The 13763-nt window shown below is 36.7% G+C and overlaps 2 pseudogenes; both read right to left on the reverse strand.

The window, feature by feature from the left end:
* Positions 1 to 1027: 1027 nt before the first annotated feature.
* On the reverse strand, positions 1028 to 1146 carry LOC122341181 (annotated as a pseudogene).
* A 277-nt stretch (positions 1147 to 1423) lies between these two features.
* LOC122341183 lies at positions 1424 to 1542 on the reverse strand (annotated as a pseudogene).
* Between the last annotated feature and the right edge of the window lie 12221 nt (positions 1543 to 13763).

The following is a 13763-nucleotide window of genomic DNA, read 5'->3' on the forward strand; positions in this document are numbered from 1 at the left end:
TGTCTGAACTAAGGTTTTGAATGCTTAAAAATTTCCTCCAGAGTTACCATGGTCGAGAGGGAAAGCGTCCGAGAAATCGCAATCGCACCTATCCCAGTTGAGATCAGCTGGATGAAGCGCCTGAATTTTAGTACTGAGGTTTTGAAAGTTTAAAAATTTCCTCCAGGGTGGCAGGGGTCGAGTGGCAAAGCCTCTGAGAAGTCGCGCTTAATCCAGCAAAGATCCTACCCATAAAAGTGTTATAGTAATGGGGTGAGTCTGTGGGCACAGGCATTAAAGAAAACTGTAATGCTGGTCCTTTACTAAATAAAATCATGCCCAGTGATGTGTTACTGTTATGGGGTTATTCTGTGAGCCTAGATATCTGGACTTAGGTTTTGAACACTTAAAAATTTCTTCCAGGGTTACCATGGTCGAGTGGGAAACTGTCCAAGAAGTCGAACTTAACTCGGCCAAGAACGGCTGGATGAAGCGCCTAGATGTTTGGGCTTAGTTTTTAAATGCTTAAAAATTTCATCCATGTGGCGGGGGTTGAGTGGAAAAGCATCTGAGAAGGCGCACCTATCCCGGCCAATATATAATTGTCCACTATATATATATATATATATATATATATATATATATACTAATATGTCCACTAAAACTTATAGTTATAGTGGACATATTGTAACTTATAGAATGCTTAAAAATTTTCTTCCAGGGTTACCATTGTCGAGCGGGAAAGCGACTGAGAAGTCGAACTTAACCCGGCCAAGATCATGCCGATAAAAGTGTTATATTAATGGGGTGAGTCTGTGGGCCCAGGCCTTAAAGAAAATTGTATTCCAGGGCGTTTACTGAATTAAATCATGCCCATTGATGTGTTACTGTTATGGGGTTATACTGTGAGCCTTGATGTCTGGATTTAGGTTTTGAACGCTTACAAATTAAACGCTGTTTAAAGATCAGCTACTTTAAAGCAAAGAGCTGGTCAAACTTTGGCCACATTAAGGGCCAGTGTATTAGATAAGTAGTGAAAAAAACCAAAAAAATAAAGCACCTGCTATTCCTATGCAGTCTCCCATCCAAGTAATAACTAGGCCCAACTCTGCTTAGCTTCTGAGATCAGACGAGATCAGGCGTGAACAGGGTGGTATGGCTGTAAGCGAAAGCTGCTGCAAAAAGCCCCCTATTTTTAGGTGAGGCACACTTAGTGCCCTTATACTAGATAAGTATTGAATGAAATACAAAAAAAAATACTTCAAAATAAGGTACATTAAAGATAAGAGCATTAGTTAAGTAGTTAAAAAAGGCAAACTCTGTTTAAAGAACAGCTACTTTAAAGGCAATTGAATTAAATAAGCAGTAAGGGAAAGCAAGGAGCTGGTCAAACTTTGGCCTCACTAAGGGCCGGTGTATTAAATAAGTAGTAGAAAAACTCAAAAACGTACAGCACCTGGAATTCCTTGGCAGTTGCCCATCCAAGTACTAACTAGGCCCAACTCTGCTTAGCTTCTGAGATCAGACGAGATCAGGCGTGAACAGGGTGGTATGGCCGTAAGCGAAAGTTGCTGCAAAATGCCCCCTATTTTAAGGTGAGGCACACTAATTGCCCTTATACTAGATAAGTAATTAATGAATTACAAAAAAAATACTTCAAAATAAGGTACATTAAAGATAAGAGCATTAGTTAAGTAGTTAAAACATTCAAACTCTGTTTAAAGAACAGCTACTTTAAAGGTAATTGAATTAAATAAGCAGTAAGGGAAAGCAAAGAGCAGGTCAAACTTTGGCTACACTAAGGGCCAGCGTATTAGATAAGTAGTACAAAAACCTCAAAATAGTACAGCACCTGGAATTCCTTAGCAGTCTCCCATCCAAGTATTAACTAGGCCCAACTCTGCTTAACTTCTGAGATCAGGCGTGAATTTTTTTTTTTTTTTTTTTATTAAAATATTTTTTAATCAATCAAATACAATAAAAACATACTTTCTCTTGTACAATATCCACATCACATATCTCATAATTTCATACATTATTTAAACAAATTCCTCGCTCTCCGGTAGCTCCCACATAAAATCTTTTAAAACACAATAGACATTTGGTGTAAAAACAACATAAAATGCATCCAGGATTTTTTCACTTTTAAAATACACATACAATTTTTCCATATATACTTCAGTTTTCCTTTTAAAGACAGTACAAACATCCAAAACAATTTGTTCCTTTTTGGCCACAATTCTCCTCTCCCATATTGCACTTTTCATTAACATCACAAACAGATTAATAAAGGCTTTGTTTTTACACTTCTTTTCCCATCCAAACATCATCACTCTGTTCCATTCCATTACATTTTCATCCCATTCTTCAGTCAAGTCTTTGATTAAACATTTACATTTCCTTAAAAATGCCTCCAGTTCCTTACAATATAAAAACAGATGTAAAATTCCCTCTTCTTTTTCTTTGCACACTTTGCACATTGCATGTTGTTCCACCCCTATTTTTTGTAAAATAACTTCAGTAAAAACAACTTTGTGTCTTATAAAATACTCCAAACATTCCAACTTTGTTTCGACACACTTCCCCCTCATGTTTCTCCATATGCATTCTTCTTTTAGATTGTTGAATTTTTCCACCCAGTACTTATTTACAGTTGGCTCTTTAAAAACACCATCTCTAAAAACACAGTAAAACATTTTTACAGTACATCTCTTAAAATCATACAATTTTTCCCCCAGTTTCACATTAAAATGTTCCTCTGTTTGCTCTTCTTCCATACTCTCTATTCTTTTAATCCACTCTTTAGGTATTGCTTTTTTAAGGATTTCATATTTGTTTGTTATTTCTTGTTTGCTATATTCTTCTTTTGCTTCATCCATTGCATCCACAATATATTGTATTGGTAAAAACCCCTCTTTAAATTCATACAAGACATCTCTCACTCTTGTTATCCCCACTTCCATCCATTTCTTAAAAAATAGTTCTTTGTCTTGTTTTAAAATGTTGTTATTTAAGAACAGAGGTTGATTTAAAATGTTTTCTCTTCTTTGAGGATTGTATACAACTTTACTTAAAAATTTTCCCCAGGCACTAAACATTTCTCTGTAAAACTCAGGTAATCCTTCTGTCATCCAAATTTTTGTTTTCATCCATAAAATACCATCCCCCATGTTAAAATTCCCACATTTGTTTAAAAAGTATTTCATAGTTTTTTTCCACTCAAATTTGCTCTCTTCTTGTAGGTATTTCTTTACTATTTTAACTCTCAAAGCATTTTTTCTCTGTTCTACATCCATTAAACCTAATCTCCCCTTTTCTACCGCCCCTAAAATCGTATTATACGCTATTCTTGCTGGTTTTCCCTCCCATAAAAAGTCAAGAAAACATTTCTTCAACCTCTTTTCTGTCCACAAAGGCATCTCAGATACATTTAAAACATACCACAGCTTAGAAACCATTAAAACATTCAATATTAAAACCTTCCCTTTCAAGTTTAGTGTTCTCAGTTTCCAAAAGTTTAACCTTCTCTCTATTTCTGTTACTAGTTCCTCCCACATTTCATCTCTTACTTTTCTCTCATTTTTCCCCATTAAAATTCCTAAAATCTTAATTTGTTCCACTTCCTTGAAGTTAAAACAATCCGTTAAAATCATAGCTTTCCCAAATCTCATATACAACCCCTGGCAAAAAGTATGGAATCACCAGTCTTGGACGAGCACTCATTCAGACATTTCATTCTGTAGAACAAACATGAAACAATCATGAAGTCATTCCAAAGTGCAACTTCTTGGCATTCAGAAACACTAAAAGAAATGAAGAAAAAACATATAGTCAACAAATGCTACTTTTATAGAGCAAGCACAGGGAAAAAAATATGGAATCATTCAATTCTGAGGAAAAAAATATGGAATCATGAAAAACAGACAAACAAAAAAAAAAAAACAGTCAAATCATATCACTACTATTTAGTTGCACCACCTCTGGCTTTTATAACAGCTTGCAGTCTCTGAGGCATGGACTTAATGAGTGACAAGCAGTATTCTTCATCAATCTGGTGCCAACTCTCTTTGATTGCAGCTGCCAGATCAGCTTTGCAGGTCGGAGCCTTGCCGTGGACCATTTTTTTCAATTTCCACCACAGGTTTTCAATTGGGTTGAGATCTGGACTATTTGCAGGCCAAGACATTGACTGGATGCGTCTTTCTCCAAGGAATGCTTTCACAGTTTTTGCTATATGGCACGATGCATTGTTATCTTGGAAAATAATTTCATCATCCCCAAACATCTTTTCTATTGAAGGGATAAGAAAACTGTCCAAAATGTCAATGTAAACTTGTGCATTTATCCCCAGTGCCTTTGCCTGACATGCAGCCCCATATCATCAAGGACTGTGGAAATTTGGATGTTTTCTTTAGGCAATCTTCCTTGTAAATCTCACTGGAACGGCACCAATCAAACGTTCCAGCATCATCACCTTGTCCAATGCAGATTCGTGACTCATCACTGAAGATAACCTTCATCCAGTCATCCACAGTCCATGATTGCTTCTCCTTAGCCCATTGCAGTCTTGTTCTTTTCTGTTTAGGTGTCAATGATGGTTTTCTTTTAGCTTTTTCTTTAGGCGATTTCTCACAGTTTGGTCACATACATTGACTCCAGCTTCCTCCCATTTATTGTTCATTTGTTTTGTTGTGCATTTTTGGTTTTCAAGACATATGGCCTTCAGTTTTCTGTCTTGACGCTTGGATGTCTACTTTGGTCTACCAGTACGCTTGGCTTTAAGAACCTTCCCATGCTATTTGTACTTGGTCCATATCTTACATACAGCTGACTGTGAACAGCCCACATCTTTGGCAACCATGCGTGAAGAGTTACCTTCTTCAAGAAGTTTGACAATCCTCTCTTTGGATTCAAGAGACATCTCACTTGTTGGAGCCATGACTCTTGCCAATTCACTTGGTCTAGCAGCCCTCCATGGTGTGATAACTGCAATGCTTTTAACTGCAGACTAACGAGCAGATCTAATCTGAGACAGGTGCACAATTAAGGAAAGGAAATTGACTGAATGAATCCTTATTTTCTCCTCAGAATTGAATGATTCCATATTTTTTTCCTCAGAATTGAATGATTCCATATTTTTTTCCCTGTGCTTGCTCTATAAAAGTAGCATTTGTTGACTATCACAATGTTTTTTCTTCATTTCTTTTAGTGTTTCTGAATGCCAAGAAGTTGCACTTTGGAATGACTTCATGATTGTTTCATGTTTGTGATCTGAGTTTGTTCTACAGAATGAAATGTCTGAATGAGTGCTCGTCCAAGACTGGTGATTCCATACTTTTTGTCAGGGGTTGTATACTGTTTTCTCCTCATTTATTTCACTCCCAGATCCTTTACAAAATTCTTTTACAACATTCATAACTTCTTTTACACTATCCTTTCCTTTTACAATTATCGTTGTGTCATCAGCATATTGATAAACCTTCCCTTCAGCATTGTTTTCGTCAATTTCTATACCTATTATTCCTTCTTTTTGTTTAATAGCCAATCCCAGTGGTTCTGATACAAGTGAATAAAGTAAAGCTGAAAGCGGACAACCCTGCCTAATTGATCTTGTGATTTTAAAACAGTCTGTTAAAAACCCATTACATTTTATCCTTGTTAAAGCACCCTTGTATAAAAACTCTATCCATTTGGTAAAATTCCCCCCAAAACCAAAACTCCTTAAAACCTCAAATAAATACCTGTGTTCCACCCTATCAAAAGCTTTTTCAAAGTCCAAACTAATTATATATCCATCTTCACCTTTATCCTTCATGTACCATATTGTATCTCTTATACTAATTTTTATGCCATCTATATCCCTTCCTTTCACTCCGTATGCTTGGTTTGTTTTAATTATGCTTGGCATAACTTCCTTTAATCTGTTTGCTAAAACCTTGGCTAAAATTTTAAGATCTGTGTTCAACATTATAATTGGCCTATAGTTTTTTAAATCTATTTTTTCACCCTTCCTTTTATATACCAGCTTCATTAACCCCATCCTCGTTCTTTCATTAATTTCTTCTTTTTCAAAAATTTCTTTAAAAACCTCATTTAAAATCTTTGTTAAAACCCCTTTAAAACATACATAAAATTCAGTTCCCAAACCGTCTATTCCCGGACTCTTTTTTTTTTATTCAGTTCATTTATTGCTCTTTCAATCTCTTCTTCTCCGATTACTTGGTCACAATCTTTTTTATCTTCCTCACTTACTTTTGCTTTTATCTGATTCAGCAGCTTCTTTATTTCATTCTCTTCCACGCCCCTTGCACTAAACAGATCCTCATAAAAATCCTTTATTTCTTTTAAAATATTTTCATTACCTTCTACAATTTCTCCATTTTTCCCTCTTATTTCCTTTATAATATCAGCTTTCCCTTTCTTTTTTTCCCAAATCAAAAAAGAATTTTGTGCATTTTTCACCCTCCACAAGATATTTAGCTTCGCCCCCTCATATTCTTTTTCTTCTATTTCTTTCAGTCTTCCCTCCATTTCCTTTATCTTTAGTATGTCTTTATTTTCTTTATTCAATTCAATTTCCAAACTCTTCTTTATTTCTCTTTCTTTGAACCTTTTGCATTTCCTCAAAGTACTACAATATTTGATTGAAAATTTTTTGATTAAAAATTTGACATTCTCCCACCAGATTCTCTTATCCTCTGTATACATTTCATTTTCCTTTTCAATAATCTCTTTAACCTTCAAAACATAGTCTTCATTCTTTAAAATCTCTGTATTTAAAATCCATACTCCCGGACCCCTTTGCATGTTGCTCCAATCTATTTTAAAACGTAAAAACTTATGATCACTAAAACTGGTTTCTTCATATCTGATTTTTTCAATAAAATTCCCCACATTTCTTGTACATAACACATAATCAATTCTTGTTTTACATATAAAGTTCCCTACTAGTTGCCTTCTTGAAAACTCCTTTTTTCCTCCATTCATTTCCCTCCACACATCTATTAATTTTCTCTCATCAGTTCCTTTAATTCATTTCTCCCTGTGTCTGATTTAAAAACCATTCCCTCCGCCATATCCTGCTTGCTAAAAACAGTATTAAAATCCCCCATCATTATTATTTCTTTATACTTCTTTACAATATTTCTTAAAACATTAAAAAACTCTTTCTTTTCTTTCTCTTCTGTTGGTGCATGTGCATTCGCTAAAATCAGTTCACGTCCTTCACAATTTACTTTAACCACCATACATTTCCCCATCTTATCTTTATACACTACATTGCTTGAATTAAAAACATTTTTTCTCATTAAAAAAGCCACTCCTCTTCCAAGCCTTCCATCTCCGTTGTTATATAAAATGTCTCCATCCCATTTCTTTTTATAGTCCGCCATCACACTCTCTTTCCAATTTGTTTCTTGCAAAACGATAACATCTTCTCCTTTACATTTTTCTTTCACTCTTTCAAACTTTCACATGTCCATCAGTCCCCTTGCATTAAAAGTAACACAACTAAAAACCATTAAAAAAAAAGAAAAATAAATAAATTAAAAACCATTATTCTCCATCTTCTCCTCCAGCCCTCTTAACGCTTCATACCTGTTTGCACTTGTCATTATTTTTTTCCTTGCATTTTCCACGTTTGGTTTTACCTTTATTGTTCTCTTCCTTATTTGTCCTCTCTCCCCTCTGTCTTTTCCCATACTGTTTGTCCTTGTTTCTTCTTCACTGTCCATTTCTTTGCTTTGAACTTCTATTCCTTGTCCATCTCTCTCCACATCATCTAGAAAAGTTTTAAAACTGTCCACTATTTCCATTTCCGTCCACTGAGTGTCCTGTTCTGTTGCCTGTTCCTTGTCTTTGTCATTCTCTTTTTCGCCTGCACGTTCCTCTCTGTTGTCTGATTCCTCTTCTGTTTCTTTTTGTTGTAGTCCTTCTTCCTCTTGTTCTTCATCAATTTGTCTTTCCTCCTCGTTGTTTCCTTCATGCACCTGTCCGCCCATCCGATCTTCCCTACATCCTTCCTCTCCCTCCATCCAACATTCACATTTATTTAAAACTCCATGACACTCCGGGCATCTGACAGCATTGCAATCTCTTGCAAAATGTCCCCTCTCCTCGCATTTATAGCACTTAAAATCTGGGCATTCTTTAAGCAGGTGTCCTGGGCTCATGCACAGCCTACAGGTCTTCACCTGATGGCTGTGCATCACCCTAAAATACTGCGGCCCCTCGGCTGTTTCCAACTTTGTGGTATATGGCAACGATGTCACTTCTTTGGGGAATCTAACTTTTAGGAACCTTGTTCCGTCCTCAATGTCAGTGCCCGGGTAGCATCTTCTTTTAACTTTTGACATGGGATTAACTCCCCATCCTTCCAATTTCCCTACAATTTCATTATCATCAAGATAGACGGGCAGGTGCATGAAGGAAACAACGTAATCTCTATTTTGCAATTTTTTTATCTCGCAGTTCACCCCTTTTATTAAAAGTCCATCAGTCAATTCCTCACATGCTTCTTCCTTTTCCATTTTAAGTTCATATTCTTTTCCTTGCCTTGGTCTTAACGCCAAAATCTTCCCATTTCCACATTTATCCGTCACCGCTTTTATAATATCCACAGCTCTCACCTCACTTACCTTCTCCACATTCACAATCACAGTCGCCTCCTTTAAATATCTTCTTCCGCCAAACTTGTCTCTTGCGTCTAGATTTTTTCCGTGTTCTTCTCGTTGTCGGTAATCCAGTCCTGTGTCGTTTGTCATACGTGTCTCGCCATCCAGTCCAGTGTCGTTTGCCGTGCCTCTTCCTCGTGCCAGTCCAGAGTCGTTTGCCATGCTTGTTCCTCGTGCCAGTCCAGTGTCGTTTGCTGTTAATCCGTCCATTGAAAAAAAAAGAAGAAAAGAGAAAAATAAAAAGGCGTAACCACCCTCCAGCAAGCAAAAAAGCTGCTGTTGGGTGGTTTTATATCTGAAAAAAAACAACAAACTAACTTAAACTAAAGAAAAAAAAAAAACAAAATACAAACACAAAAAATTTACACAAAATGGAGGAGAGCCTTCCTCTCCCTACTGCAGCCAACTACTTCCTGTGTGCTCTCTAGCGCCAACAGGGTGGTATGGCCGTAAGCGAAAGCTCCTGCAAAAAGCCTCCTATTTTAAGGTGAGGCACACTAAGTGCCATTATACTAGATAAGTAATGAATGAAATACAAAAAAAATACTTCAAAATAGGGTACATTAAAGATAAGAGCATTAGTTAAGTAGTTAAAAACAGTCAAACTCTGTTTAAAGAACAGCTACTTTAAAGGCAATTGAATTAAATAAGCAGTAAGGGAAAGCAAAGAGCTGGTCAAACTTTGGCCACACTAAGGGCCAGTGTATTAGATAAGTAGTGAAACAACTCAAAAACTTACAGCACCTGGTATTCCTAGGCAGTCTCCCATCCAAGTACTAACTAGACCCAACTCTGCTTAGCTTCTGAGATCAGGCGTGAACTTTTTTTTTTTTTTTTTTTATTAGAAAATTAATATGATAAAAACATAAAGTTTACAATTCATCACTTTGTCCATCCAGTACAGCAAGTCTCTTTCTATACATTTTGTATTTTTACATTTTCTTCAATTAAATAAAATACATTAAATACTAAAAAGCAAAACATAATTTAATTTAATTTATAATTTCTTTCCCATATTGCACATTTCTTTAGCATCACAATCAAATTTATCATCTTTTTGTGTGTACACTTTTGTTCTATACCCAACAATATCACTCTGCTCCATTCTATTCTTAACATTTCGATTAGTCTTTTACAGGTTTCATTAAAAATATCCAATTCTCTGCAATTTAAAAACAAGTGTAAAAAATTTTCATTTTCAGCATTGCAGACTTTACATCTTTCACTTGGTTCCATTCCTATTTTTATAAAACGTCAGTAAAAACCGCTTTGTGCCTAATAAGAAACTCTAAGCTTTCCAGCCGTGCATCTATCATTCTTCCTTTCATGTTATTCCAAATGTCAGCTTCCTTAAGATCCTCAAATTTCTGTACCCAATACATATTGACGACAGGTTTCTTAAAGATTCCCTCTCTAAAGAAATCATAAATCATTTTGACTGTGCATTCTTTAAAATAAAATTGTTTTTCTCCCAGCTTCACAAATACCTCTTTCTCTTGATGCTCTTCTTCCATGTTTTCTATTTGTTTTATCCACTTTTTGGGTATTGCTTCTTTTATTACTTCATATTTATTTCTTATTTCTGTTTTATTAAAATCCTCTTTAGCCTCCTCCATCACATCCACAATGTACTGCATTGGTAAAAACCCCTCCTTAAATTCATATAAAACATCTCTGATTCTTGTGATCCCAACATCCCACCATTTCTTATAAAAAAATCTCTTTTCCTTGGTTTAAAATGCCATTGTTTAGAAATAAAGGCTGATTTAAAATGCTCTCTCGACCTTGTGGATTAAAATTAACATTAATTAAAAATTTCCCCCAAGCGCTCATCAGTTCTTTATAAAAATCTGGCAACACTTCCACCATCCAATTCTTAGTTTTCATCCATAAAATATTGTCTCCCAAATTAAAATTGCCACATTTGTTTAAAAAATATTCCATTATCTTTTTCCATGCTGCTTTGTTTCCCTCATCTAGATATTTTTTTATTATTTTCACTCTTAAGCTATTTTTTCTTTGCTCCACATCAATTAATCCCATCCCTCCCTTCCCTGCCTCTCCTATTAATGTACTGTATGAAATTCTTGGCGGTTTGCCATTCCATAAAAAATCTAAAAAACATTTTTTCAGCCTTTTTTCCACCCACATTGGCATTGCAGTCACATACAAAACATACCACAACTTTGACACCATTAGCACATTTAAAATTGAAACTTTTCCTTAACGTTTCCTAAACTTAACATTCTCAATTTCCAAAAAATTGGCCTTCTTTCAATTCCTCCTAGTATTTCTTCCCACATTACTTCTTTAACATTTTTTTTGTTTTTTCCCATTAAAACACCTAAAATCTTTACTTCTTCCGTTTTTTTTTTTAAATTAAAACAATCCGTTACACCAACCACTCCTCCAAATCTCATATATACCTTTTTCTCTTCATTTATCTTGCCTCCTGATCCCCTACAAAACGTCTGTACCACTTCCATTACTTTTTTAACACTCTCTATATCCTTAACAATTATGGTTGTATCATCTGCATATTGAAATATTTTTTCATTTCCCCCACTTCCTTCAATGCTTATTCCTCTTATGTCTTCCTCTGTTTTTACTGCTAATCCTAGTGGTTCTGCTACTAGTGAATATTGTTACGTTACAGAACGTTATTGGGTTTTCTTGTATGTTGTTTTCTGCTTTATTTCAGTTTATCCCTTGTTGTCGCTGCTGATTGGTTGCCTTTCATCCCCGTAGTCCAACCAATCCTGTCGTCCTGCTTCCCTGATTGGTTGCTTCACATGCCAGCATTTCAACCAATCCTGTCAGTCTGCTCTCCTGATTTGTGCAGATAGTGGTCCATTGCTCAGGCTTCAACCAATCGCCATTCTCAACTGGGTTTTAAAAGCCTAGTTTAGAGACTGATGGCGAGTTTTTGTTTGAGACTCATTTTGTAAATGGTTGACATTGTTGGTGGCAGAAAGACTGGCTAAGGAAAGGAAGCCACGTGGTTTACATCGCAACATTTAGGTGATTCTTTGTCTAGAGATACACTAGGTAAGGTGGTGCGTGCCAACCTATGTACTTCTTAAGAAGAGCAGTTTAGGACATCCTGGACGTTGAAGATTTTCTTTTTCCTTTTCTTTTGTTTTTCTTAGGTCAGTTTTAAAGGGGAACTTGTTACACCCCTAGTCCATCTTGGGATCGTAACATTTTTGGGGGCTCGTCCGGGATATTAAAAGTCCCGAGTTTTTTCTTTGTGGGCATTGGTTTGGTTGGGCTCAACACGGTTGACAAAGCGATTTCATTTGTAGCGCTAGTTATAGGGTTCGTAGCGGGGTGTTGTCTATTGCTTAAGGCAAATTTGTTTCTAGTTCAGTACGTTTCCTTGTATGTTCAGTGTGGCCATGTTCAATTTGGATTCATTTATTAGGAGTCCGACTCTTGGGGAATTTGATAAATGTCGCAAAGATGATTTAATCCAAATTGCTGAACATTATCAAATTGTAATAATCAAACAAAACCTTAAAAGAGAAATTCGGAATGTTATTTATGATCGGTTGGTCGAACTGGGGGTTTTTGCTGTGGGTAATGTGACGCCGAAAGAGTTGAATCCTCTCAGTGTGACTGAAAGACTGTGTGCTCCTGAATGGACAGATATAGGGCAGGATAGTGATACAGCTGAGGGTGAAACGGAGGTTGAACCTAAGGTTGCACTACCGCCCTTTGATCCGATATCGCCTGCCTTGTCCGATTCAATGGCAGACAGCAGATTTAAGTTGCGTCTGGCCAAACTACAGTATGAGGCTCAGGAAAAAGCACGCGCCCACCAAGCTGAGTTGGAATTACAATTTAAGATTCGTCAACTGGAGATAGAAGCCGATAAGCAGGTTAAGCTGAGACAGCTAGACATAGAAGCTGCAAAAGCTGCACGCTTGGCTTCTCCCATCCCTGGTTCTGGTATAACCACAGCTGCTCCGGTGAGTGCCCCACCTGCCTTGTCCAGTTCGTACCATACTGACGTAAGTAAATATATTTCACTCGTTCCAAATTTTCGTGAAGACGAAGTTGATTCATACTTTCAAGTATTTGAGCGAATCGCGTCAACCTTACATTGGCCACCTGACATATGGACTTTGCTATTACAGTGTAAACTGTGTGGCAAAGCCCAGGAGATTTGTTCGGCGCTTTCAGTTGAGGAAAGTTTAAATTATGAAATGGTGAAGTCTGCAATATTAAGGGCTTATGAACTAGTGCCAGAAGCATATAGACAACGATTTAGGAACCATAAAAAAAACTATGCAATAGACTTTTGTAGAATTCGCTCGAGAAAAGAGCTTACTGTTTAATAAATGGTGTACAGCCACTAAGACAGTGGACTTTGGTGAGTTGCGTGAACTTATTCTACTTGAAGAATTCAAGAATTGTTTACCTGAGCGTATTGTTGTATACTTGAATGAACAAAAAGTAAACTCTGTATCCCAAGCGGCTGTTCATGCCGATGAGTTCATGCTCACGCATAAACCTGTGTTTTCTATTGTTCGCTCAGGAACATTGACAGGGTCCCGTTTAAGACCAGTGGTAACTGTGACCCAGCCAAACCATTCCTCTCCTCCTCGGGCTAAGGTTAAAACAGATCAGGGTATAGAGATGAGAGAATGTTACTATTGCCATAAAGTTGGTCACTTGATTGCTGATTGTCGTGCTCTTAAAAGTAAACATGCCCGACCCACAACTGTAGGATTAATTCAGTCTACACCCAAGTTTAACGGTTATCTTTTGAAAAGAATGTTGAAGCAAGTTATCATCCGTTCATTTTTAAAGGGTTAGTTTCCACAACCGGTAACCCTGCAGATCAGCGACCAATCCAGATACTTCGGGATACGGGTGCTGCCCACTCTGTGTTGATCGCTGATGTGCTTGTTTTGAATGAACAGACATCGTGTGGCACAAGTATTCTCATGCAAGGTATTGAAATGGGTGTTGTTAAAGCCCCTGTACATAAAATCCACTTGCAGTGTGAGCTTGTGAATCGTGTCGTATCGGTAGCTGTGCTTCCAGATTTACCGATTAAAGGCGTGTCGTTTATCCTTGGGAATGATATTGCTGGGGGTAAAGTGA

Source organism: Puntigrus tetrazona, unplaced genomic scaffold, assembly GCF_018831695.1.
Source record: "Puntigrus tetrazona isolate hp1 unplaced genomic scaffold, ASM1883169v1 S000001156, whole genome shotgun sequence".
In the NCBI taxonomy this organism is placed as follows: Eukaryota; Metazoa; Chordata; class Actinopteri; order Cypriniformes; family Cyprinidae; genus Puntigrus; species Puntigrus tetrazona.